Below are 26,804 nucleotides of genomic sequence, written 5' to 3'. Positions count from 1 at the left end.
AGATTTGGGTTAATCTTGATATATCTTGGGTGTTGGCCAGTTATGTTAAAAGGACGTCACGCCCCCACAAGATTGGTTACGTCAAAAGGAGAGCAGTTGGGAGGACAAAGTGCTCCAGGACTAACAGGCATGGGAAACGCTGAATATTTACATACAGCTAGAGCCCCTTGGCAGGCTAGGCAGTTGGTCCCCCTGGATGGATCTCAAAGGATGCTCCACAAATTGAGGAAACACAGCAACTTTGTAGGACACTGAGGAGCCATAGAATTCTTTATGGTGCCTGTGGGGGCCATGCAATGCCTCAATGAGTCTGTCTTAGGGGTTCTACAGAATTCATTCGTCTTTCTTGGCCAATTTAGTCACCCACTTGATAGACCAGGTGTTTGAAACCTCCCCAACAGCATAGTGTATCTGAGTCTGTGGTTCCCAAAGTGTGACTGGACCAGCAGCACCAGCTTCACCAGGGAATTTGCTGAATATGCAGATTCACCGGCCCTACCCAGAACTACTGAGTCTGGAGGTGGAGCCTGATCATCCAAGTTTTCATAAGGCCACTAAGGAATTCTGCATGCAGGTTTAAGTGTGAGAACCTGTGGTCTAAGTAATCGCCAACAACTGCTGTTAAGGGCCAAAAAGAGGAAGGGGTGAGCAATGGCATGAGAATGAGCCTCTGAAGGGTCAGGATGACAAGCTGGAGGCCTGGAGGCAGAATTTTGCCTATTTTGGCTTAGAGGTTGGGAAACTGTGTAAAGGCCAAGTGGTATATGTGTTAGACTCTGAAAGCCACAGTCTCTGTCTCTGTCGCAACTATTCGCCTCTGCTGTTGTAGCCTGAAAACTGTCACAGACAATCTGTGAACAAATGGGAGTGGCTATATTCCAGTAAAACTTTATCAAAACAGATACTGGGATGAACTGGCCTGCAGGTTGTGGTTTGCCGACCTACATCAACACAACCGCTTCTCTTGAAAAAATAAAACAAAAAAACCTCAGAAGATCTGGCCACTCTGAGTTCAAGTTCCCAAGAGGCAATGATGAGCTGGAGCTAAATGGAAGAGCCCTCTTTTAGCTGGAGACACACTCTCTAGTTTTCCACAATCCCAACTATTGTCTCTCAAATACTGGGGCAGAGAATCAGTTTACATTAATCATACTGCTCATTTTATTGTTTATCTTTTTTTAAATTTTAACTTTTTTACTTTTTAGAAGTATTTTTATTTAGTTTCAAGTATACAGTACATTGGTTTAGACATCTATATAGTTTGTAAAATGATCCCCCCAGTTGCTCCCTTAACCCTCCCCTAACCCTCTACCTAGCCAATGTATTAATGGTATTTGCATTCCCTATGCCATGCTCCCCATCCCCGTGACCATCCATCAGATACTAATTTGTACTTCTTTAACCCTTCATTCCATTCTCCCAGCCCCCCAAACTCTCCTTGCCTCTATCCATCACCAAACTGTCCACTATATTTGTGAGTCTGTTTTTGATTAGTTTGTTCTTTTTATTCCTTAGATTCCGCATATAAGTGAAATCATATAGTGCTTATCTTTCTCTGTCTGACTTAAAGACCTTCGAAGTCCATCAAAGCAATATCTTTTCTCATCCCCCTCCTTTTCATATGTAGGGGTCTTGTTTTCTTATCCTTTCAGCCACTCTATCTTTTGGTTGGAACACTTAATTATTTTCCATTTAAGGTACTTATTGATTGGAATGTAGTTGTTATCATTCTTTATTCTTGTTTTTGATATAAGGTTTTTCTTCTTAAAGAAGTCCCTCCAAACGTTTCTTGTAATACTGGCTTGTTGGTGATAAATTCCTTTAGCTTATTTGTGTATGGGAAGCTCTTTATCTGTCCTTCAACTGATAGGTTTACTGGATAAATTATTCTTGGTTGTATATTCTTGGGTCTTCATCCTGTCGAATATTTTTTTTTTGCCAAGCCCTTCTGTCCTGCATAGTTTCTTTGGAGAAATCAGCTGCCAGTCTTATGGGTTTTCCCTTATATGTAATTATTTGTTTTTCTCTTGCTGCTTTTAATATTCTTTCTTTGTATTTAACCTTTGGCATTTTAATTATGATGTGTCTTAGGTTAGGGAAGTTTTTCATCATTATTTCTCAAACAGCTGTTCAACATCTTGATTTTCTTCAGATGGATATTTGGACCCTTAGTAGCATCCCATATGCTCCTTAAATTATTTTTATAGTCTCGGCATCTTGTCTCTTGCCATTCTGATTGAATGCCCTTGGCTTTCCTGTCCTCTAGATAGGGCTTTTGATCCTTTTCTTTATTCACTTTGTTTATTCCTTTGTTTATTCAATTTAATATACTTCTCATCTCAAATAATATGTTCTTCATTTCAGACTGGTTCCTTTTTATAATTTCCATTTCCGTTTTTATGTTTTTTATCTCTTTGTTAAAGTTCTCACTGAATTTATCTATACTTCCCCAAAGTTCATTGAGCATCTTTATAACCAGTGTTTTGAATTCTGCATCTGTTTCATTACTTGACTCCATCATATCTGGATCTCTGTTCTCTTCTCTTATATGGTTTCTGCTTCTTTGTCTTCTCATTTTGGCTGCCTTTCCATGTCTGTTTCTATGCACTAAGCAAAGCTCCTAAGTCTCCCGGTCTTATTAGTGTGGATTTGTGAAGTAGGTGTCCAGTGGCACAGTCCTGAGAGGGGTTTAGCTGCAGGCTAAACTTAGCCTAAGCCTCTACCCCTCCAGGGTCACCTGATAAGATTCAGCAAGCAATCCACAGATGCTGTGCTTATAGCTGCCTCACAAGGCCACACCAGAAACTGAGGCCAGCTGCCTCCAGTGTGAGTCGAGGCACTGCTCAGCAAGGAGCACCTGACTTGCTGAGGATACACCTGGATGTGGCTTCGGTGGAGCCAGGAGTTGGGGGAGGCAGGGTTTCAGGGAATCCTCTGGGCGGAGCAACCTCTGTTATCCAGTTTGATGACGTCATGGCTGTGGTGATGTTGTGTCCATGCACTGGGACGGGGGAGGGCTCAACAGGGAACAATGGATACCACCGGCACTTCTGTACACAGTGAGTCTCACCTTGGCCCTCACTCCGACGGTGTCTCCCTGTAAGTCCCTGGTGCCCCCTGTGTGCCCTATTGGTACTGGTGCTCAGAGTGAGCAGGTCTGTCACTGCGAAAATGCACTTGGGGATGTGATCCCTTTAATAGGCTTCTGTTGCCGGCGACTGGGCAACCCTGCATCCTTGCCCCGTCCTACCTTCTGCTGTTGCAGGGTGCTTTCTTGGACTTCTCCCTAGTTGTACGACTTGTTCCTCTAGATCTCGGGTGATTTTTCCTTGCTGCTGCTCCTTGTTTCCGTCACAACTTTGATTTGGTTGCCAGAGGGATGAACAGAGCCTCTATTATCTATGACATTTTTTTTCTCCTGTTCATCTTCTTATACTGACATAAATGGAATTTACATATATACATGCATATGTGTGTATATATGTGTGTGTTAACACTCACAGCTTTCAGTACTTTATAATATGGAGACAACTCAATTACTTTTAAAGGGCTTTATTACCACAATAGTATGAAGCCTGGTTTAGAATTCCAGGATTAGAGGTCCAACCTTTGATCGGCTCTTGACGCTGTAACTTGAGCAAGACTGTGACCCTCTCAGAAGATCATGTTCCTCCTGTGTCCAAGTGCTGAAACCATCTCTTCGTTACTTCCCTCCCAGAGTGGCTGTGAGAACAAGCCAGTAGCATGGCCTGGGAAAGCAGCGCCAAGTGGCTTAATTGTCAGCAGCCCAATTATACCTTCAGGTTGGCCAACCAGGAGAAAAGGTATTTTTTTTCTTACATCAGGTATCAAACATTTCCCTAAATCAAAATGAATAATATTCTACTGCATTGATTCTCTCATTATCCACCTCACATCTGTGAGAGCTTGGAGAGAAATCCCTCCTTGTACACTATTTTGCTCAGATCAGCTAAAGGGTTCTTTGGAAAGCTCAGAATGCCAGGTGTGACTTCTAATCATCTTTTTTTTTTTTTTTTTTCTTCTGCAAGCAGCTCAAAGGATCAGAGGTCTTATCTGGAGCCTTCTGCCCTCATTCAGTTTTATTCCCTCTTCTTCCCATCCCCACACTGATCCAAATAAATAAATAATGTGCACACAATGATAATGATCTCTTCTTACAGAAGGAAAAGGGCATATTTAATGTCACCTTCTTAGCAGTCTAGCTGGAACCTTGCATTTTAACTTAAGTTACATCAGCCAGGCTCAGCATTTCCAACTACACATTTTTCTTGGGGGCTTTTTCATGAAGGAAATTCTTCCACCTAAGCCCTCCCCGTCTTCCTTGACTTGTACCCTTTTCCCACCCTGTCTACCCAAGAAAAGATCTCTTGAAAGAAAATACATAAATCTTCAGCTTATCTGGGTGGCATGTTTCACAAAGAATCGCAAAGATTCTCTGAGTGGTTACACAAGTTAATTTTCCATTTACATTATAGAGCAACAATTTATTCTATAATACAACCAGCCAACCCTGAGAGTCCACTTCAGTGGATGCCTTGGCCAGGGGCCAAGATTCCTGGATTCTTTTGCTTCTACCACCAACCCCTTCTCTTGCACAGGGCCACCAATACTTTACAGCTGCTTCTTGTTGGATGCATGTTACCTACTCCGTTCCCTATGGGTTTACGACAATGAGCACTAGTCTACAAAACAAGTCTGTGGCTCTTGCCAGCACTAACAGTGGAGTCAAGACCATATCTGGCCATCTTAAGAAGAGCACAGGCTGGCTGGGATGTTCAAAAAAGGAAAGAGAGGCAGTGGTGAAAGAAGGCTGTAATGATTAATTGAGTGCTTACTTTGTTCAAGTCATCCCAAAATAGAGAACAACTGTCTCCATTGGAAGGATGAGAAACATGAAGCTTAAGAGTATAAGTGATAGACCTAAATAAAGTAATAGAACCAGGATTTGAATTTAGGTCTGCCTCATATCAAAGCCTGTGGCTCCTAAATACAGTGATGTACTGAGTGGGTTGAACTGCTATGCACACATGTACACAACTCTATATATAGGGATGCGCTCCCTTGAAGAGAGGCGCTTTTTATTTATCTTCTGTTGACAGTGGTGAAGAGGGTGTTTCTAGGTTGGGTCTAGAGCAGGATTTCTTGACCTTGGCAAAATGGACAATTTGTGCCAGACAGTTCTTTGTTGTGGGGGTCTGTGGTACCTATTGTACAGTGTTCTTAGCAACTCTGGCTTCTTTCCACCACGTGCTAGTAGCACCCCTCTTCTTGGCTGTGACAACTAAAAATGTCTCCAGATATTGCCATATATCCCCTGGGGACAAAACTGTCCCCACTGAGCAGCTCTGGTCTAGAAGCAGTTTAGAAATTCTACCTTGCAACATGTTATTACAGGCTCTTTGGGTTTATATAAGGTAGGAGCATGAATTCTGGTATCAAACACAGCCAAGTCCAAATTTCAGCTCTGCCACTAACCAGCCTTGTGGCCTTGGAGTACCGAAGTATTCAATCTCTTTGAGACTTTCAGTATAAAATGGGAGATAACAGTATTCTGAGGATAACAAAGAAAATACACATGAAGCCTTTAGCAGAGTGTCTGACATAGTAATAGTGCAATAATGTCAGCTGTTATTATTGTGATTAAGAAAACAGAATTGGAAGATGCCAAATTTAATCACCTTATCACTAGATGAAAACAGAATTGGAAGATGTCAAATTTAATCACCTTATCACATAGATGAGTAGACTGAGGCTCAGAAATAGGAGGTATTCATTCTGATTAGGACCTGGTCACACATTTCTGGCCACTGTTCCCAATGCCTTTGATAATTTCTGCACCATAAAATTGTCTCTTTGAGCTTTCTAGTATGTTATTTCTAGACTATCCATGTTCCTTCATCTCGTAATTGTTAGTATTCCACTTTGTGGCAGTCAGATTATGGAATGAGACAAGTTGAGTCTTTTAGGGAAGTACCTACCATTCTTTTGATAGAGCAATGAATCAAAGACATAAGAAAAACAAAAAAGAAAGAAGTCTTAACTTCTGTGAAATCACAGCAGTGGCTTACAGTGACCTTTCTGGCATTTGGGTATAGTATTTTGACCTTGATATTCCACTGAAAGCAACTCCGATCATGGAAGACCTCATGTTTTTTATTTTGGTCAGTAAAATGTTTGTATCATTACTTGGTAACCTTGGCTGGGACCCTGAGATCTTGGTTCAAGTGGAAAAACACAATCTTGATATGCAATTTTATACTGATTTGTGCCTTGTCTTTTTAAGGGAAGTTATGAGATGAGCTAGCTAGTATACTAGGGAGTCACATAGTAAATGATGCAGTAATTAGTCTCTCACTTGGAAATGTTGGGGACAATTATTAAGTCGTATTTAAAAGCTCTTTCCCCTCTTCCTGACATTGGGTTACCCTAGATTTAGTGAACAAACGCTGGACATTCTGACGTTGGCCACTAGGTGATAACAATGAAAGACAAAATGGCAATAAGGCTAGAAAAAAAAAGTGAATGGCTGGAGTGTGTGTGTGGGGAGAGGGGGAGGAAGAGGGCGGGGGGGGAGAGAGGGGGAGAGAGAGAGAGAGAGAGAGAGAGAGAGAGACAGACAGGCAGACAGACAGACAGAGAGAGACAGGAGGAGGAGAAGAAGAAGAGAGAAGAAAGAAGAGAGGATGGATATATCTATATATATGCCTTCGACAAACCACAAATCAGAATGATATTGGCCTTGATTCAGGTGGATCACAGCTCAAAATAGAAAGATATACATAACTGCATGCATAATACATGTATATGATTACATTGAGAGTGTTGGTAGACCTATAATTTTCAAGCAGCATGTCATAGCATACAGAAGTATACCCTGAATTCTTCAAAACTGGGCTGTCAAATTTTGATCAATGTATATAAACTATTTTTGTAATCAAAGATGTGCACCACGACACTGATACCCTGCCTAAAGATTGTGAAATTAAGTTATTTAGCCACTTCTTGTCAATGGGGTGAACTATTAGTAATAAGAGGTAAGCAGCAAAGGACAATTTCAAGCCAAATTTTCAAAGATTGTGTGTTCACTGTACAGATAGATAACACTGAATTTTTTTTTCAATTTTCCAAAGCTTGCTTTAAAAAAGCGTTCAATTCTAATCTCTTAAAATGTCGACTATTTTCAAGTGTTCCACAACAGAAAGAGTTGGGTGGATAGGTGAGGAATGTCAGGAAAGCCGCCTCTGGAGGTACATTGGGTGTCTCAATCTGGGAAAAACTGAGAAATAATGGATTAGAGTCTCTGTAGCCAAGGCTACGTGACTGCTGCCGTCCCTCATCTCCCACCCCCATTTTCCACTTTTGGAGCGTTCGGTGTACTCAGAAACCCATGCCCTACATGTTGATCGCAGCTACTTGGAATCAGAGTCCACTCTCATAACAAGATCTTAAAGAAGAGTGACGGCCTTGAAGGGGTGATATGTGTTCAAGAAGACTTTAGCAGGATGCACCGAGCAATTCCTGGGTTTCTGTCTAAGTAATATAACTGTTCCTTCAACTATTTATATCCAGAGAGGCTTGAAGAGTCATCTTTTGGTACCGCTGCACAATTCCTGAGAAAGTTTCAAATCCGGTATAACTGGCAGCTAAGCATTCTCCAGCTGAAGATTCTGTGGTTTGAAGCCCAAATTTGGCCTCTGAGCTCTCAGGTACAGAAGAAAGCAGGGGTGAAAGGATCAGGTGTGTGAATAACCATGTGCTCTCCCTTTTGCCACTAATCTAGGTATTTCTGTGAAGATGAGGTTCTCTCTTTTTAAGTAACAGTTCATGGAAATTTTTCTTATTGGTTTGGGTTCTCGTGAATATCATTAAAAAACAAAATCCTTGGAAAACCTCATTGCCATAGTTGTCTTTTTGAAACTTTACCTGAGGGATCTTGTTGATGCTATTTAAAACAGACCTCTGGAGGAGGAAAAGAATTTAGTGATCGTCTCAGGTAACCCTGACCCAAGCCACAGCCTCACATCCCACCATTAGAATAAATTCTCTTTTCTCTCTTTTTCATTTTCTAGTTTCTCTACTTGATTACTCTTGCGGTCTGGGTTCAGTTATAACAGTGGTTCTAAAAATGTAATGTGCAGCAGAATCACCTGAAAAGCCTTGTTAAATAGACCGCTGGGCCTCAGCCCCAGAGTTTCTGCTTGTCGGTGGGTCTCAGGTGGATGGAGCCTGAGAATTTGCATTTCTAACAAGTTCTCAGGTGATGGTAAGGCTGATGCTGCTGATGGGGTATCACGCTCTGAGGACCACTAAATTAGATGCTTAAACATGAGAGGTAATGCAGCCAAAGGTTTTACTCTTTCATGGTATGTCTCTTCCTCATTTCAGCAAAGGTCCTGGAAGAAAGTGCTCTCATGAAGTTCTCTGCTTTCCCTGGGCTGTCCTGCCCCCTAATACAGCAAAGAATCCCTAAGAAGGATCTATCCACATGGTTCATCCCAGGGCTTGTCAACATTTATTCACAAGAAGGTCTTCATGAGCCTATCTAGAGTTCACTTTGTAAAAATCATATTTAGGATCACCTACTTGAACATCTCATATTGTAGATAAAAATCCTGAACCCAGAACAGGTCATGTGATTTGCCCACAGTCACAACAGTAGCAAGACCTGGCAAGGCTCCACTTGGGATCTAGGCTTTTTGATTGGTCAGTTTTCAGTACAGGCTCCTCCTCTAGCAGGCCGGGCTCCCTGATCAGATGATACATTTTAATGATCTACATCACATTTTTTTCTCACTTGAACAGAAAGCTCTTAAAATATAGTTTAATAATTACAGCTATTACTATGCATGCATTTCCATGTGCACAGAAGATACAGTGAGGTTTAAGTGGTACTATCCTATTTATATTACTTTGCCATGTATTTATAGGCTACAGATTACCTTTAAGCATTCTGATTTTCAAAGAGTAACTAACACTCCAAAATGACTATTATCCTCAGGGGATAAAGACATTTTATTTTTGCAATCTTTTTGTCTTACATCATATATAACCTCCTGTATCTTACTGAATCAGGCTTTAATTGTAGGTGGATTCTTTTGATTCTATTGTTTAGTTATGCAAAATTTTGCAGCAATTAGGAGCAAGGCAAAAAGTTTTTTCCCCTTACTTAACGAGACACTATTTCAAACAGAGGAGTGCTCAGATTGAAGTATTGTAGGTCACAATTAAAGTAATCTGGGTCATAACCATGACATAGGATAAAATTAACTGTTTCCCTCTAAAGTTTCTTTAGCAATATGCTGAGATGTAAAGATTTCACAGGAGATAGGCCTTCTGTTGTGGGATACCACTGAGCCAACAACTTAAGATTCTTAAAGAAGAAATTAATTTAATTAGGAGTTACAAGATGTAATTTAGTTTTCTAGTGGGCCCCAAAGTGGCTGTGTAAAATCATTTTGAGATTAAAGTGACTGTGGGTCTGGACTGGTTTTCACTGGCCTTTCACCAACTGAGAAATCAGCCATTTATTCCTTAGATGAGTCAGGAAAACTGTCAGCCTTCCATGGTCTGCACACTCCAATCCATAAAACTTTAAAACTCAACTATCCTGTATAAAACTTATGTAACTGAAACTTTACTCACTGAAAAATTTTGCAATAGAAAGCCGAGCACATAATATTTCTTTTTAAAAAAGGCACCCACCATCTCACCAGATAAAAATTAAAATGCACATTAGAAATAATTCACTTAACATCAGTTAATTTTCGTGAGTCATTCCCACTAGTTCTTGCTAATGATCTGTCTTGGTAGAAAACTGTTTCACCTAACTCCTCTTCAATATTCTTTATTCATTTCAAGGAAAGCATTTAATAATGGGCAAATGGCAAATAGTTATATGGGGAAAAAAAACCTTGCCAGTCAACTCCAAAGGGAAATTGCCTTCCTTCCCCAATAAATTTCCAATAAGGAAGGACAAGGAGAAGTTAATTAATGTGCGACCAACAGATAGATGCAGAGACACCCACACATTCAGTAAGTTGCAGGCGAATAATTAAAGTCTGCCAACATAAACAGCAAAAGGTCAGCCTGTCTAGCTGTCAGGCAGGTGGTGACTTGAACCACCGATCAATCGCCATTCACATCAAAGGAGTAAGAGATGAAGCCAATGAGACAAATGCAGCTGGAAAATTTTGTCTCTTCATTAGATAATGTGTCACCTCTTTTTAAAAAATATTATCCGCTCCCACTATTCGATATTACAAAATGTGGCAAATCTTTTATCCTGATGGACTCCCTCAGGTAACAGAATCAAACAATAATAGCAGACTCCATACAAACCATGATAACACACTACCTTGGCTAGTAACAGAATTCAAATGAAGCCGAAAAATGAGAATTTAACTCTTAAGGGAAATTATTTTTTGATTCCTCATCCAAAGCCATAATTTAAGGCTGTGATTAAAAGTAAACTCCTGTCATTTACAAATATAAAATATTCTTCAATATGATTCACTGCCTCTAAAACTCTGACAATCTTACTCTTTTCCATAAAATAAAATACATCGACAATCTGATAAAAAAAAAAAGTAGCTGCACTAACTATAGTACCAGTGATAATCTTGTCAAATAGAGGCTCAGTGGGAAAGGTTAATATTCGCCAATAAACGACACATCAGATTGTTACTGTGAGGTTCAATGCCAACTGGAGGAAAGTTACACAGTAAATACCTTGAAGACTACTCAGCTCTTTTTTTTGAACCTTAAAGTTCATCCATTCTGTCCCACTGCCAGAACATTTTGCTGTCCAGGTCTGAATCCCTCCCACCTTTTGGGGGTACTTTTCTACTTGCTGTCTTGTACTACAAGTATGTCCCTATCACCCATACTATAATGGATGCTCCTTGAGGGCAGAGGCTGTTTTGTGGAACCCTAATGCATAGCAAAGTGTCTTGCACACAGCAGGCTGTCTACTGGAATGCATTACTTGTATAGCTTATCAGTTTATAAATTGCATGTACATTGATCTTTGAATTTAAGACTCCGAGCCACGGGGGCTTTCTTAGATCCATTTTCCTTAAGAGAAAACAGAAGCTTAACGACTTGCTCAAGACCTGGTAACTCCTAAGGAGCATAGGTAGAACTAAACCCAGAATTTCAAATGTCACAACTGTATCCCTTCCCTTTACCACCAAAGCAAATACTGGTTTTACCTGTCAACCACAGTGTTACCAATCAGCGAGTTTTATGGGAGGTTGAGCACCAGACCATTCTTGGTTCTACATTACAAGTTGCCTTTGTGAAGCTGCATTCTTACAGGGCTACCTCAGGTTCTCAACTATTGATATTCTGAGCTAGATAATTCTTTGTTGTGGGGGGCTGTCCTGTGCACTGTAGGATATTTGATACTACCTTTTGCCTCTACTCCAAGTGCCAGAAGCACCCCTTCTCCAAATTGTGAAAATCAAAAAATGTCTCCAGAAGTTGACAAATGTCCTTCTGGGGAGAGGGAAGAGTGGATCACACTGGTTGGGACACACTGGACTATAGAAAGGTCAAGTTTACTCTGCCTGGAGGTGGGCACATAACCCAAATTAGCCAACCAGAGCATCCCACACTGCCCTCCTCTGCCCTTGGTTAGTCCATGAGTGTGTGTGTCATCAAGGCAGGGTCAATTGGTACCTTTTTTTTTTTTTTTTGATGGGGAGGGTATGGATAAGAACACTGGAAGGGTGAGAAAGCCTCACACCTGAGATTGTGGCATTTTTAGGTTTACGGCTGCCAATGATCATCTTTGACAATGAGTAGAAAGAAATGAAGCCACCACAAAGGACTGTAGACATGATAAGCTCCTATGATACTGTGTTAAGAACATTCCTCCAATACTACCTGATACAAGCTCCATCCCTCAGCATTACTATTTCCATGAGCCAATAAATTCTCTCTTGGCTAATACTGGTTTGACTTGAGAATCTGAATTTTGCAACCCAGAGAAGCCTGATTTACTCTAGTGTATGAGGCCCCACATGGGCTTGCCTTCTAGCGCAGAATGAAAGCCAATGTCCTTTTCCAGGACATTGAGGTCTAACGTGCTCTGGCATCTCCCCCCTTCTCTGCTCACCCACCCTTACTTCAGCCAGAGGATCCTCCTTCTTTCTGTCCCTTGACATATCAGACATGCTCTGTATCTGCAGGTCCCTCTCTCTGGGACACTCCCCCAGTATTGGCACATCTCACTTTCTCCAAGTCTATGTTCAGCACTCCTCTGGTGGGAAATAAGCAGCCATAATAACTATGTATGGTGTCAGATGGGTACTAGACTTATTGGGGAGATCGCTTTGTATGTTGCACACCTGAAACTAATATCATATTATATGTCAAATGTAATTTAAAAAATAAAATAAACAAACAAATATTCTTTGTCAAGAGGAAGAGAGCCCATTTTGCACACATGGCAGAGAAGTACAGTGAGATGTCAGAGATCAGGGACTTGCTCACATCTGGGAGTCTGTTACTCATTGTTGCTCATCCTGATTTGCAAGTCTGAAGTTTTCAGTTTCCGAGTCTGTGTCTGGATTCCTTCACCCAGATTGGGCTTTCCTTTGCTGCAAAGCAACCCAGTTACATTTGGTGATTTAAACGAGCAACATTTCAAACTTTAAATTCTAGTTCATCTAATACATCACGAATATTTACTAAACTTCTAAAACATGCCAGGCTCTGTTCTAGGCTTTGGGGACATATCTAGAAGCACGATAGACATATTATTCCTCTGCCCTGATGTACCGTCTAAGGATGGGGGTTTGTAAGCAGACATTATTTATCGCCTGTCTGGTCCAATCTTCCAATGAGTGAACTCACATTTTAAGGGAACACCCTGGAGACATTATAGCAAAGTGTTTAAGAATGCATGTGAATCAACCCAAGGTGGTCTTAAAAAAAATAAAAAGTAACAGACTTTTCCTACACCCATGCCAACATTCTTCCCTCACTTTTGATATGTGCCTTCCTTTCTTTGGAATCTGACAGATCTTATTCAGACCCTGGCTCCACCACTGACCTTGTGACCTTGGATAAGTTGTTTAACTGCTCTGAGCTTCCATTTCTGTCTTGGTAAAATGAGGGTAGCAATAGTTTCCTACCTTATAAGTTTTGGGGGAAGATTTCATGAAGTGCTTCAATAGGAAACGTAATAAAATGAAAAGTAAGAGGCAATCAGCATGGAGAGATACTCTGAAGCAAAAAAGCCTATGAATATTACCTCTCCTACCAGCTTTGTCTCCCAGGAAACTTCATATTTGGTCACCGCTGAACATACCTACCAGGTCAACCATACACTAGAAGGGTCAGTTGGAATCTGCCCCTTTTCCCACTCACTGGTTGACTGGTTGGAAGAAATTGAGCATGGGATTGGAACCCCTTCAGCTAATTCAGTAACACAGTGGTGGGCATGATCCTGCATCATCCTAACGTTGATTGTTTACCTCTAACAAGTGGTTTCCTCCATAGCAGAATCGGTCTACTTGGTGGTCAGAAGTACTTTTGTTACAGTTCTCAATATGCAAGTAACATGAGCTTTCATTGTGCTTCATGTCACCCTACCCTACCCAGCCAGGAGGCAGTACATGTAATGGTGGGGGTACTGGCATGGGAGTCAAGAAGCTTTCCTTATCGACTTGGCTGTGTATTTTGGCAAGTCTTTGCCCTCCTCTGGGCCTTGGTTTCCTCAGCGGTAAAACCTCACTGGATCAAAGCAGGGGTCAACAAACTTTTTCTGTAAGTGGTCAGACAATAAATATTTTAGGCTGAGGGCCATGTAGTCTGTCACAACTATTCAACTCTGCCCTTGCAGTACAATAGCCGTAGGCAATACATAAATGAATGAACATGGATGTGTTCCAATAAAACTGTATTTACAAAAATGTCTTCAGCCGGAGGGCCATAGTTTATAGACACCTGAATTAGATGATCTCTTCTTGTTACCTTCCTGTTCTGAATTGCCACAAATTAATTATCCAAGATTTCCCCTTCCATCTGGCCTTATAAAAGTCTCAGAAGCTAGAAAAGTTCTAGGTTGAAATTAAAACTTCAGGCATCAATAACAATAGCTACCATTTATTAAGTGATCGCTCTGTACCAAGTATTGTGCTAATGGCTTTACATGCTTTATCTCATTTTGTCCTCACAACAATTTGTTGATGAGATACCATATCAATCCATTTTATAGGTAAAAAAACTAAGACTTCAGTAGTTTAATTAAGTCTCTCAGCATCATCAAAATGGGAGGTGGCAGAGCTGAGATTAAACCGTTTGACTCTAAAGCATGCTCTTGCTCAAAACTTCTAGACTATGGGATCATCACAAAGTTGCCCAGAGACCTAGCCTCGCTTGCTGCTCCACCCCTCGCCCTGGTTATTTTTCCATGAACCCTCCAAAAGTTCATGTGAGAAATTCTGTTCTTGCATGCCACATAAATTAAAAGGTTGGCCTAAAAATAACACACGAGTTCACTATTGTAGATGATGAATTGCTTTTTAATGCATAATAATTGACTCTTCGACCAGCTCAAGACTTTATTGTGGCTGGAATACCTACAGCATGCCTTATTTGGAAGGTGACCATAAGACAAGTGCTGAATTTGCTGACGCAATCTGCAGTCTGTCACCCAGGCTAACAGCCCCATTTAAAGAACTATTTGAACTAAGAAGAAGGAAGAAAAAGAACCAAAGACCTACATCTTACCATAGTTTGTCATAGTTAAACTAATCATAAACAAAACTCTCAAGAAACAGTGGCCTTGGAAAAAATCAAAGGGCAGCTTGGAATGTACACGGGATCTGCTGGCTGATCTCTTGAGACATGTTTCAAGGTGGGGTGCCTGCTTATGCTCCATCAACGCCTGTGCACTGTCTCACTCTCTTAAACTTCCACAAAGTCTCCTTGAGCAACTGGTGACTAGTAATGCACTCTCTTTTGGGCCTTCAGATGGAGGTTTGTAACAACAGGGGTGGATGTTTCAGTATGGCCACGGTTCTCTTATCTTGCTTGGTAGTAAACAACTATACTCTCCAGAGAGTTCTAGTGTCCACAGTAGGCACGGTGAAAATGTTAATGCTTCAATTTGATAAATATTTAATGATTCTTTCCCTCATTACTAAAACTTACTTTCACCTCCTCATTTTTTTTATGAGCTTTATTCCCAGGTTTAGACAAATTGAAGTCATAAATACAGTAGAAGTAGGAAAAAACAATTTGATTCCACCAGACCATCAAAACTGAATGCAAGTCATATTCTGGCAAGAGGCTTTGCTCCTGTCCCTTAGAGTGACAGACAAGACTGAAACAGAGCTAGACAAGAAGCCACGTCAGGAACACAGATCAGCTATTTTTATGGTGATGGTAATATTCAGATGAAGTGAAGAAAAAGATAGGGCCCTAAATCCATTTCTCACCTCTTAACTAGCCAGGCTAGTTATTTATTATTATAGTATATTATATATTTGACAACAATTTGTCTCAGTGTTTTTCATTCTTCCCACTCACACAGTCCTCATCAATGCTTTGAGTCCCGCTCAAACATCACCTCCTCTTTGAAACTTTCCCTATCCCTTCCCCAAGTCAAAATTAATCATTCCTTCTGTTGTAATCCCTTGTGCTTTGTTGGAAATATTATTATAGGTTTTATCTCACATGGTGACTTAAGTATTACAGTCAGGAATAATAGAGTTCAAAGTGAAGACTCAAATCCAACTGCCTAGGTTCACTGCTTACCAGCTATGTGGTCTTGGGCAAATTATTTAACCTCACAACATTGCATTTACTTATGTTAAAAATGAAAGTGAATATGGCACTCCAAAATACTATTGTGAGATTATGTGAGATAAATGATTTGGTATTTAGCAAGCACTCAAACGTTCTAATAGCTAGATTTCCATATTTATGTCTATATATCACACATATGTAAGCATACACACACACACACACACACACACGTAAACACACATATAGATATGAGGTTTCAGATTCCATAGATAGATAGATAGATAGATAGATAGATAGATAGATAGATAGACAGACAGATATAGTATGTAGAAGGAAACTGAACCCCCATATCTACCTTCCCCTAGCTTCCCATGTAGGATACAAAGTTGTGAACCTGGTTGGCTAAATCATAAGCCATTGTAGTGAGTAGGGTAATTTTAAAAGGCCACGTGCCTAGACACTGTTTTCTCACTTCCTTGTCCTTTCTTTCATGCAGCTTGGTAGGTAAGTGGAATGGCAAGGCTTGCTAGCTTTTTCTCTGAGTGCATGTCTGAGCTTGTTTGGCTACTGCACTTGTTTCCTGTTTTATTTGACTGAAGAGAAGGTTTAGTAGGATCTCAAGATATACATTATGTTTAGGGGGAAGCAGGAGGTCCCATTTTAGCTTCAAAAGCTGCCATGTGTTCTGGTCCAGCCTTTAAAGGGCTCTCCACTGATGGATGATGGTTGTCATCCTTTGTTATTGGTGCCTTAGGAATATCTTTGGAAAGAACAAGGGTACAAATCACTCATCACCTCATTTCTAATATTATACATGCCTACCTTCCACAATGCTTGAGGACAGACACAGGGAGAAGAGACTTTGGAGTTAGGCAGACCTGGTCCAAATCCCAGTCCGCTGCCACGAGGCCTTGGGAAGATGATAATCTCCGCAAAGGCTCACTTTTTGCCCTTGTTACATATGGCAGAGAATGCTAGTTTCTTTTCCCAGCATCTCGCCTGCCCCCTCGGCAGCAGGATTCCCACTGTGATCTAAACACACTAACAGCTGGAGTAGATGAGAGCATTTCTCAGGCTCTTCTGCAGAGATGTGAGGTCATGTGAACAAATTCTGGCCAAGGAGATGGTAGCAGGAGTAGGTGGAACTTTGAGAAGTCTTCTTAAAAAAAAAAAAAAAAAAAAAAGATAGATATGTACTTCTTCCTCCTTTTCCTGTTGCTGCGTGGAATGCAGATGTGGTGGCAGCAACTGGGACTATGGAATGACTCAGAGGAAGGAAGCCATATGCCGAGGTTGGCAGGGGAGGGAAAAAAGAAACTTGGGTCACTATGACATAGCGAAGCTGCCAGACCAACCCTATACAGCCACCTCTAAACTTCTCTTACAGGGAGATAAATAAATGTTCAACCCATTTATAGCACTGGTGAGTTTTTCTCCATCCTGTGCAGCCCAGCTTAATGATTACTGATAAATAAAGCTCAACAATAATATAAATAAAACTATGGCTTGCAAACCAAATGAAGCCCACCACCTGTTTTGTAGAGCCCATGAGCTAATAGTGCTTTTTGGGGATAATTATTTGCAATAAATTTGATGATAGGGAATAGTTAACGCTAATCCTTACCCCCCCAAAAGAATTCCATGTTTCTCATTAGTAGATCTGTATTGAAAAAACAAGTTACACATGTTTTATTATCAATATATTTTGAATTTTGTCAATAAAAACTTTGTGACAATCTTTTTTTGTTGTTATATAAGTACTTACATACTGTCCTCAATTTTGCCTTTTGACTCACAAAACCTAAAATATTTACTGTCTGGCTTTTTTATTTTATTAGCATTTATTTGATGCTAAATTTACTCCTAGGCCAGAGGCTTTTGTTTCTTCAGTTTCTTCTGGGATATCTTTTTCTTCTGTGCAACCTCCTCTTCTGGGTTAGGAACAATCTGCTCTTTTTCAGCGAGTATCATCTCAATGTGGCAGGGAGAGCTCATGTAGGGGTTAACCCGGCCACGAACTCTGTAAGTTCTACGCAGCATCTTGGGAGCTTTGCTCACCTGGATGTGCTCAATGACTGACCAGAGAATCTACATCTAAACCCTTAAGTCCAGCATTACTCTCTGCATTTTTAAGCATCTGCAGCAAAAATTCAGCACTCTTTCTGGGCAACTGACTCTGCGTGCAGGCCCACTGTTTGGCCCAGGCACACTCATCAACTAACTCCACCATTGTAACGATGGAATGGCACACACTGCTTTTATAAAGTGACATCCTTCAGATACTTGGTGGCTTTTTGGATATACATACACTTGATGGCCTTGGCAGTTTCATGAGTGTTTTTAAAGTGAACACGAAGATTTGAACCTCTTGATTTGTATGATTTTGTGGGGTTTTCTGGGTCAAGAGCAAACCATTTTCAGAGGTCACCTCAGGCTGCTTATGGGAAGACCTGTCCGGCTCTTTATAGAAAACATTTGTTGACCTATGATGTACAGAAGTCCAAAATACACTACTGGTCATATAGAAAATAAATGACAGCTATTATTATAATTAAATCTCCAAAAGAGTCTGACCTGAGGTTGCTCAATTATTTGTTCATTTTTGTGAGATATAATCCTACAGAAAAGTATGGCTTAATCTTTTGTTAACTTGAATAGATAAAAAAAAGCCTTCCAGAGTCAACCTCACCCTTCCTTAGCACCTCCACTTTCTTTCCTACTTCTTGGTCACCAGGCAATAAAAATAAACAGGAGAACAGAACAAAGACACTTACAATGTATTATTTTCCAGGCCTCCCTCCCCATTCCATCTGTCACAGATGTATTTTTAAGGCCAACAACAACAAAAGTTGGGTTGGGGGGACCAAATGGATAAGACAAAGGGAAAAGACAAGACTAATTGCATTTAGATCTCTCTGGGATGTTTTGGGAACTGGGCCTATTATCCACCCTATATTTCTCTACCTAATTCCAGATTTGACATGTGTAAATTGCCAATTTGGTACAAATTAATGGAACCCTAGGCAAAGCCACACATATGATTCTACCATTTACCACATGGTAGCAATGCTTCACCCATGATTGAACTGAACTTGGGATCTAGGAAGAGTCTCTCATATATGTAACACCAAGAGTCATGGAAGGATGAAGTCTAAACTTCCTTGACAAAAGAATAATTACATGGCTGAGTTGAAGCAGCAGCTCTCAGCCTTTTAGAGCAATGGTACCAAGTTTCTGGTTCACCACCATGTCATTCTGCTAGCTCCTTCCTTCACCCTCTGCCCCTAACCTTCAATTGGGGACCCTCTAATCCATAAAATGGTTTGGGGTGTTCCAAAAATGAGGCCTGGGATTATGAAAAGGGGTGTGGGATTAGTTCAGTGGAGGTCCCTGATGGAGAAAGAAAAGAACATCTGTGGCCCATCATGTCTTTAAGGCAGTCAAGAAAGAAAGGGCTGACTTGGCACTGGCAGTGGGGGCGTCAGTAAATGAATGAGACGGCACTGAGTAGGATGCTGGGAGGTGGAATTGTGTCTCTAGCTGGGTGTTGACGCCTTCAAAATTACCACATCCAGTCCCAGCCCACTGGAAGACAGGCCAAGGAAAGTATTCTGGAAAGTGTGGTGGTTGAAAAGATTTCAACACATCAAGGAAATGTAGGCTTGGCCAATGGCTTAGGAGGGGGCCGGGTAAGCCAGGGAAGAATACCAGTTTCTTTAAATCGGACATGATCTTTGGTTATGAGAAGATCCTCATACTGCAGAGCATCTGAAGTAGGCATTTGGGGCAGGGTTGGGGGAGAGTTCTTGATTAAAAGTATTATGAATTGTCTCAGCATTATATATTTCCCTCCAAAGATATGTATTAAAATGTCCAAATAGCATTCTTTGTAATAGCCTCTAACTAAAGAGTAACCAAAAGCCCATCAACAATCGCATGGATAAATTGTGATCTATTTAATAACGGAACACCATACAACAAATAAATGATCTACAACTATATATGACAAAATGATTAAACCACACAAACAGAATATTGAATGAAAGCAGCTAGATACAAAACAGTACATATTGCATGATTCCACTTATGTAAAGTAGAACAACAAAGTCTATGATGCCAGAAGTAAGGATAGTGGTTAGTACTAAGAGGATGGGTGCAGAAGGGGCTTCTGGAGCGCTGTGACATTTTATTCTCAATCTGCATGTTGGTAACATAGGTGTGTTTAGTTTATAAAATTTCACTGAGCTAAACACCTATGATATGTTTACTTAGCTGTATGTAAATTATACTTCAGTAAAAAGATTTTAAAAATATAATGTGGCCTTTAAGAGATCAGAAACATTGTTTGCTAGTTCTGAAAATGAGCCCTGGATATTCTTGGAGTAGCACAGACCTTATTACTTCATTTGACTATAAGGTTCAGAGAGAAGGCATATAATAGTGGTAGGAGCAGTAGCAATAGTAAAAATACATAATTACACTAGTTAACTAATATTTAATTAGTGTTCACCTGTGCTGAGCATTTAAAAATATTATCTCACTTAATCTTTATACTAATAAAAGCATATGAAGTATGTATAACTATATCCCATTTTATATTTAAGGAAACTGAGGTTCTGAGGGGTAAAGAAATGGGCCCTGACTCCTGATTTAAGCATTCTTCTTGCTTCCCCATGCAAGTGGGGTGGGGTTGGGGAGGTCTTAGGAAATCGAGAACTTGACCCAGGTCTCCTGACTCTTGAATCAATGTGCCCCTATGTGGTCGGTTCAAAACTAGTACCCCAAAGATATATCCAGATCCTAAGTCCTGGAACCTGTGAATATTACCTTATTTGGGAAAAAAGTCCTTGCAAATATAATTAAGGATTTTGAAATGAGAAGATTATCCTGGTTTATCCGGGTGAGTTCTAAGTGTCATCGTAAGTGTCCTCATCAGACAAAGGCAGAAGGAGCTTTGAGATATGCGCAAAGAAGACAATGTGAAGATGGAGGTAGATATTGGAGTGATGTGGCCACAAACCAAGAAACATCAAGGATTGCTGGCAGCCACCAGAAACTCGAAGAGGCAAGGACGGGATTCTCTCCCAGAGCATCCGAAGGGAATATAGTCCTGCCAACACCTTGGTTCTCAAACTTTCAGCCTCCAGAACTGTGAGAGAATAAATTTCTGTTGCTTTAAGCCGCCAAGTTTATGGCAATTTGGTACAGCAGCTACAGGAAATTAATATATTCTCCATTATCTAAACATTGTATAGCAACATCTAAAGAATGTTCTATGAGGTGGCAAAAGGTGTCTCTGAATAGTGTCCTGGGATTAAACCGGGTTGGGAAATAATGTCTGACAGAATTCTTCTCAGGACCTTAATTTAATATGTGCATTGTGCCTTATGTATCTTTGAGACAGGGATACAGCAATATGGAATTTCCCAAACTTAACTGGAAGCTACACAGAACATCCCTACAAAGCGCCACAGTACACCATGCTGAGAACACTGATGAGACCCTTGAGGGAACAAAGGCCTAAAAATGTAAAGGTTATTACTTTATTTTTTCGTGATTGTTTTGATTGTTTTTGTAAAGCCCCCAACACACAACATAGGTGTTAGTAGGTCAAGAGTTGAAAGGACAATCTCCATGGGCCCTTCCAAATCTAATAATCTCTAATTTTTATGTTCAAAACCAAAGATGGTTCTTGCTGCTCGTAGACATCACTAATCAATCACAGCGCTGTCTCCTGAGCTCTGAAAGGGCCCCCTAATCCTTAACCGGAGCTCCAGGCAAATAAAACCTATTCATGTCCTAGTAACTTGATGAAGAGTCCAAATAAATAAACCATGGCTTGTGGGTTTTCAGAAAAGCTTGTATTATTCTCTTCCTGCTCAGAGAAGTATATCCTCATCCTCATAAATATCTGTTGATTTTTTTCTCCCCATTTCTAGAACGTACAATTCTTTGCTCTGCTTTTTAAATGAGTACTCCAGCAATGATATTGGGTGAGGGCCTTTGGGAGCAGGAAGGGAAGAAAGTTGGGGCATTATACATCCCATCTAGACTTTTATCTCTGGTCAGGATTTTCTCCAACAGATCAAAATGTATACATGTTTACTGCCCTCTGAGTCCAAAGCCATTCATGGGAGTTGTGGTTGATCAAAAATCTTTGCATCCCAAGTCAATTCCCAGAGCAGCAGCTGCATCTGATCAGACTTCCTCAGCAGGAGAGTTCAGAAGCTGCGGGTCTTCAAAGAAAACCATTAGCTGGGGGTGCAATTATTAAAAGGTGATGAATCCCTAATGCCTCACTCCTACCGCAATCACACCCTCCTTCAAGGGGTTTACAGACCTCCACAAGGGGTAACCTCATTTTACGATTAAAAAAACAAAAACAAAAAACACGAGACTCGGAAACATTAAGTACATGACTTAGTGAGGTCAAAAAGCACATTCGTCTTTTTATCCCCTAGGAAGGAAGAGGGAGATGAGAAAAGGCGAAGAGTGAGTATAATAAATATTTACAAATTTTCATTAACTCACAATTTTCTTGCAATTGCTGTCAGACACTGAGCTAGGTAATGGCCATTGAACTCAGTAAGCCCCTTTAAATGGAAGGTACTGTGCACTGAACACACAATCTGAACAGCACAGCCACTGTCCTTAAGGGGCTAGAGGGAGAGGCAGACAGTTACCATACTAGAAACAAATATTTTGGATCTTGAGAGTTGCTTTGGACACAAATGAGTAGGTAATATGGCAAAGAAAAAGGTGGTGTGTGTGTGTGACAGGGGGGATGTCGAAGCAAAGGCAGGTAGGAAGTCCTCTTGGCAGGATGATGTGTAAGCTAAGGCTTCAATGATCAGAAGCTGCCAGCCAGGCCGAGCATTCAAGGTGAAGAGCACACCAATCAAAGAACAGCAAGTACAAAGGCCGAAAGGCAGGCAGGAACCTGGGGTGTTGAAGGGCTGGTGTGGCTGGAGCATAGGGCCTAGTGTTTGGGAGAGGCAGATGTGCTTGCAGAGGTAGGCAAGGGCCAGACCTTGTCGAGGTGGTGGTTGGTGAGGATCTCACAGCTCACAGTAATTTGGATGTTGTTCTTATTGCAACAGGAAGCTGTTAAACAGGCAAGTGGTATGGTCTGATTGAAGCTTTAGAAACACTAGGAATTTGGGAAGGTTATTAAATTACCAATGTGAAAAATGATGATCACATATAATAATGTTGTGCCTGTGGAGATAGTGAGCAGTGATCCCGTTTGGGATATATATATTTTTTCTATCATGTTTTTTTAACTGAGGTGTAATTTATGTGCAGCCGAATATGTATATGATGTGTGGAGTTTGATCGATTTTGACAAATGTCTATACTCGGGAAACTTACACTCTATCAAGACAGAAAAGCATTTCAGCACTATGAGTTACCTCAAGCCCCTTTCCAGCCAGTCTTCCCTCTTCCTCCCCCACACCAAATTTGAGATATATTTTTGAGGTACAGCTGAAAGGACTTACTCTCACTGGATTGGACGTGGGAGTGTGTGGAAAATAGAAAGATCAAAGATGCCAAAAGTTAACTTGAGCAACTGGGCGGCTGCAGGCACCATTTGCTGACCCGGTAAAGGTACCAGAAGAGGAATAAATTAAGAGTTGTGCTGTGACACATTAAGTTCGAGAAGCCTGTTTAACATCTAATAAAGACACTGAGAAGAGAGTTGTGTATGTAAGTCTGGAGCTTGGGAGAGAAATTCAGGCTGAAGATATAAATCCCGTAGTCATTGCAGAAAGTCATGGACTGGGTGATGTCAGCAAGGGAGCAAATAAAGCTGAAATGGAGAAGAACGAGGAGAGAATGGACAAGAGCAGTCCAGGAGAAAGAGCAGCAAAGGTGACTGAGGTCAGAGTTAAGATGTGGCAAGTGGGATATACAGATACCTACAAAAGAAAGAAGAAAGCCTCAAGAAGTAGGGAACATTCAGACAAATGCTCCTGAAAGGTGGAAGATGATCTCTACGTCTTTGATTTAACTTTCTCTAAAACTCTGTAGGGTAGATACCATTATAATGCTCATTTTACAGATAAGAAAATGGTTCAAAGATGTAAGTGACTTATCCGAAGACAGACTAAAATAAGTAGGAGAACCAACATTTTGAAGCCTAGTAGCTTCCCCGAAGTGTGTTCTGCAGCAAGTTAACAGGTGAGGCTGCAAAGTGGTTCGGGTCACGTTAGCATGGAAAATGCAAAGTCAAATGCAAAGTCAGGTTTCTCTGCTCTAGGGCTAGAAGCCTCTAATACACAAGCATGAAGTGTAATTTCTTAAAAGGGAGAGGCAAGATATTACATTTCCAAATATACAAGGAACCATTTTTTGCTTTCTTGTTTGGAAGAGCAATTCGCCAAGCAGGTGCTCCCTAGAACACAGTATGGGAACCATTAATAGAAGGCAACATGATCACGTCTTTAAAATGTGTTTGAACAAAGTCCAAAGTGCTTCCACAGACATTATGTCACTTGTACTCAAAGGAGAAAGGGTTGACATGAGCATTCCATTTTACAGATAATGGAGGCAAAGCTCATGAGGTTAAGTGGTTTGTTCTGTACCACAATCCTGCAGCAATTAAGCCAGATAAATCAGCACTGGTCCGTGTGCCCAGGGGCAAGACAAATCAGGTCAGACCAAGAAGGAATTAAGCAAGAGGCCTAAATGAGACTCCTTCTCATCTCTGCCTCTCTTCTCACAACATACCCTCTGCATTTGCTTTCTGCAGGAATTAACCATAGTGGGAGCGGTTTATGCAGGAAATAGAGGGAAAAGAGGGGAATGCAGGTGGAGTCAGTCATAGGCATTAGGAAGAGGCTTCAACCTTCTTAGGCATGTGGTCTGAGAAGGGTCTTGTGGGGGACTCTGTGGGGGAGGGTCTGGATAGGAAGAAAGGAAGTGGCATTGGGAACTGTGAAAGGGCCACCTGAAGGGCACAGAGCTGCTTTAAAGATTCCAAAAGCTAAGGGAATTAAAAGCACTTCACAAAGAAATCAGTCTCAGCTTGAGTTGTCTCGGTTCAGTAGATGGAGAACTCAAGGCAAATTAGCTGGACACTCCTCATATATTAACGCCAATGCCCACACCTCCATCCAGTCTTCCTAAATTCTGCCACAGTGTAACGTATCAAAGGGTCTCATGGGCTGCTGCCGCCTCCAGAACACCAACATCCTAGAGAGGGGGCCGTCAGCAAATAGAGTTAGGTGAGGGATCGGTAGGTCCAAATTGTAAAGAGAAGACCCCCCAACTACCAAGAGCAGAAGAAGCTTGAGCACATGGACTCTGGAGTTGGACAGTCACAGGTTCAGGTCCCCTGCGTGCTCACTTATAGATGTGTGACCTAGGGAGTTTAGTGAACCTCTTCTGAGCCTACCCTTCATCATCTATGAAAGAGAGATCATAATAGCATCTATTCCACAGGATTACTGCAAGGATTTTAAATGACAATGAACAAAAAGCAAAGTTTGTCTCAAGACAGAGTCCAAGGTCTCATCTGGGGTACTTCTTAAACTGCAGATTTCTTATCACAGACTTACTGAAACAGACTCTGAAGGATATTCTTATGCACAGGGAGGTCTAAGAAAGACTGACTGATATGACATTTAGTCTGTGCTTGACAAAAACTCAGTAAGTTAACAGCTATCATTCTGTTTATTACTATTATAATTTATAATATGCAAGTATGAGACCTCTTCTCCAGGCTTAAGAGCCTAGTGGTCAAAATTAGAATTTATCAGAAATCCAAATCGATAGATATTTACTCACCCTCAGAAGCCTGAACAGAACCTTGATCACTGGAAAAATTAAATTAAAATCAGTGACTAAATAGAACAGCCTATGTAAATGCACAGTAATCTGCAAATATTCCCAAGAAATCAAGTAGTCACAGTTTTTCTTTTCTTTTTCTTTCCTTTTCCCTTTTCTTTTTCTTTCTTTTTCTTTTTTTTTAAAGAAAAAGGAGTATGAAGCAAACTTTCAAAGCTGTGATAAGCAATATGATGTATATACTCCCTGTGGACTGGCATCCAGCCTGGGAAGGTGTACTGTGAGCAGGGAGACCCTCATGCTGGGTATAATGATTTCTATACACAGGCTGGCTGGTAAAAGTCAACTGTGAAGCAATTCTCAAAGGCCTCTAGGCTAAATTTACAGAGAAATCCTTTGAGAGTTTTCCCAGACATTGAATCCCACAGTACCTGTGTCTGTCTGTCCCCTCTGCCACCTTTACATCTGCCATCCTTCTGGAAGATGTCCAGATACAATCTTTGCAAAAACGAGTCTTCCTCTGCTTGTCAAACAGAGCAGCAGGATGCGAAAAAAGAAGGTCACCAAAAAAACTGCATGGTAATCAAATGTTATGTATCCTGAAAAAGAATCCCTTGCCATTTAGATTTTGAGAAAATAAAAAATAGCAAAGAAATTTTTTTGGAACATTACATTTAAAATCTCACTACAATTTCCATAAAGTTTCATTATATTCAAAAAGGATTACCATTCTGTGTTCTGGTCTCTAAAAAAAAAAAAAAAAAAAAAAAATTATTCTCTCTGCTTCCTCTCATTGATATCAAAATATCATACTGAGTTTATATTTACCCAGAGCGCTCCTATTTGATTATACAGCTAGGAAGTACTTAATGAGACTGGGTACCTTTCAGGAAAGATTAAGAAAAACCGCTTGGGGAGCACAGCATCTCTAAGATTTGGTTTTCCAAATTATTAAAAACTGCAGATCTCTGTAAGTACAACTACACAAAGCAGCTCACTGCATCCCTAGCTTGTTCCTTAGAGTCTTTTAATTGTCCATTCACCACATTGTTGATACACTTTGGGGTAAATGTAACACAGAACTACTTTGCGTTCTCTGCAAACGGCTCTACAAAGACCATAAATGTCACCAACAAATTGGGGAGCACTAGTTCAAACCTTTGCATTTCTCATTCCTCGAGACATCTGTGTCCCTAAGGATAACAATCCAGGCTTAAAGAAATCTGGAAAAGGAG

The 26,804-nt window shown here is 40.7% G+C and overlaps 1 protein-coding gene, 1 long non-coding RNA gene and 1 pseudogene across 3 annotated transcripts in view; all 3 read right to left on the bottom strand.

Annotated features, from left to right (window-relative positions):
* The window catches only part of PRICKLE2 (prickle planar cell polarity protein 2), a 317,500-nt gene that overhangs the window by 119,654 nt on the left and 171,042 nt on the right, over window positions 1–26,804 (bottom strand). The gene's annotated exons all lie outside the window — the stretch shown is intronic.
* Window positions 1–26,804, bottom strand: part of LOC112484336 — a 33,712-nt gene that overhangs the window by 4,578 nt on the left and 2,330 nt on the right. For both annotated transcript variants that reach the window (XR_003048007.1, XR_003048008.1), the window contains exon 2: window positions 12,517–12,623. This is a non-coding gene — a long non-coding RNA (uncharacterized LOC112484336). The remainder of the gene's footprint in view (window positions 1–12,516; window positions 12,624–26,804) is intronic.
* On the bottom strand, window positions 16,928–18,945 carry LOC112484335 (annotated as a pseudogene).

The sequence above is a fragment of the Pteropus alecto genome, unplaced genomic scaffold, assembly GCF_000325575.1.
Source record: "Pteropus alecto unplaced genomic scaffold, ASM32557v1 scaffold75, whole genome shotgun sequence".
In the NCBI taxonomy this organism is placed as follows: Eukaryota; Metazoa; Chordata; class Mammalia; order Chiroptera; family Pteropodidae; genus Pteropus; species Pteropus alecto.
This window is presented reverse-complemented; position numbering and strand designations above follow the sequence as displayed.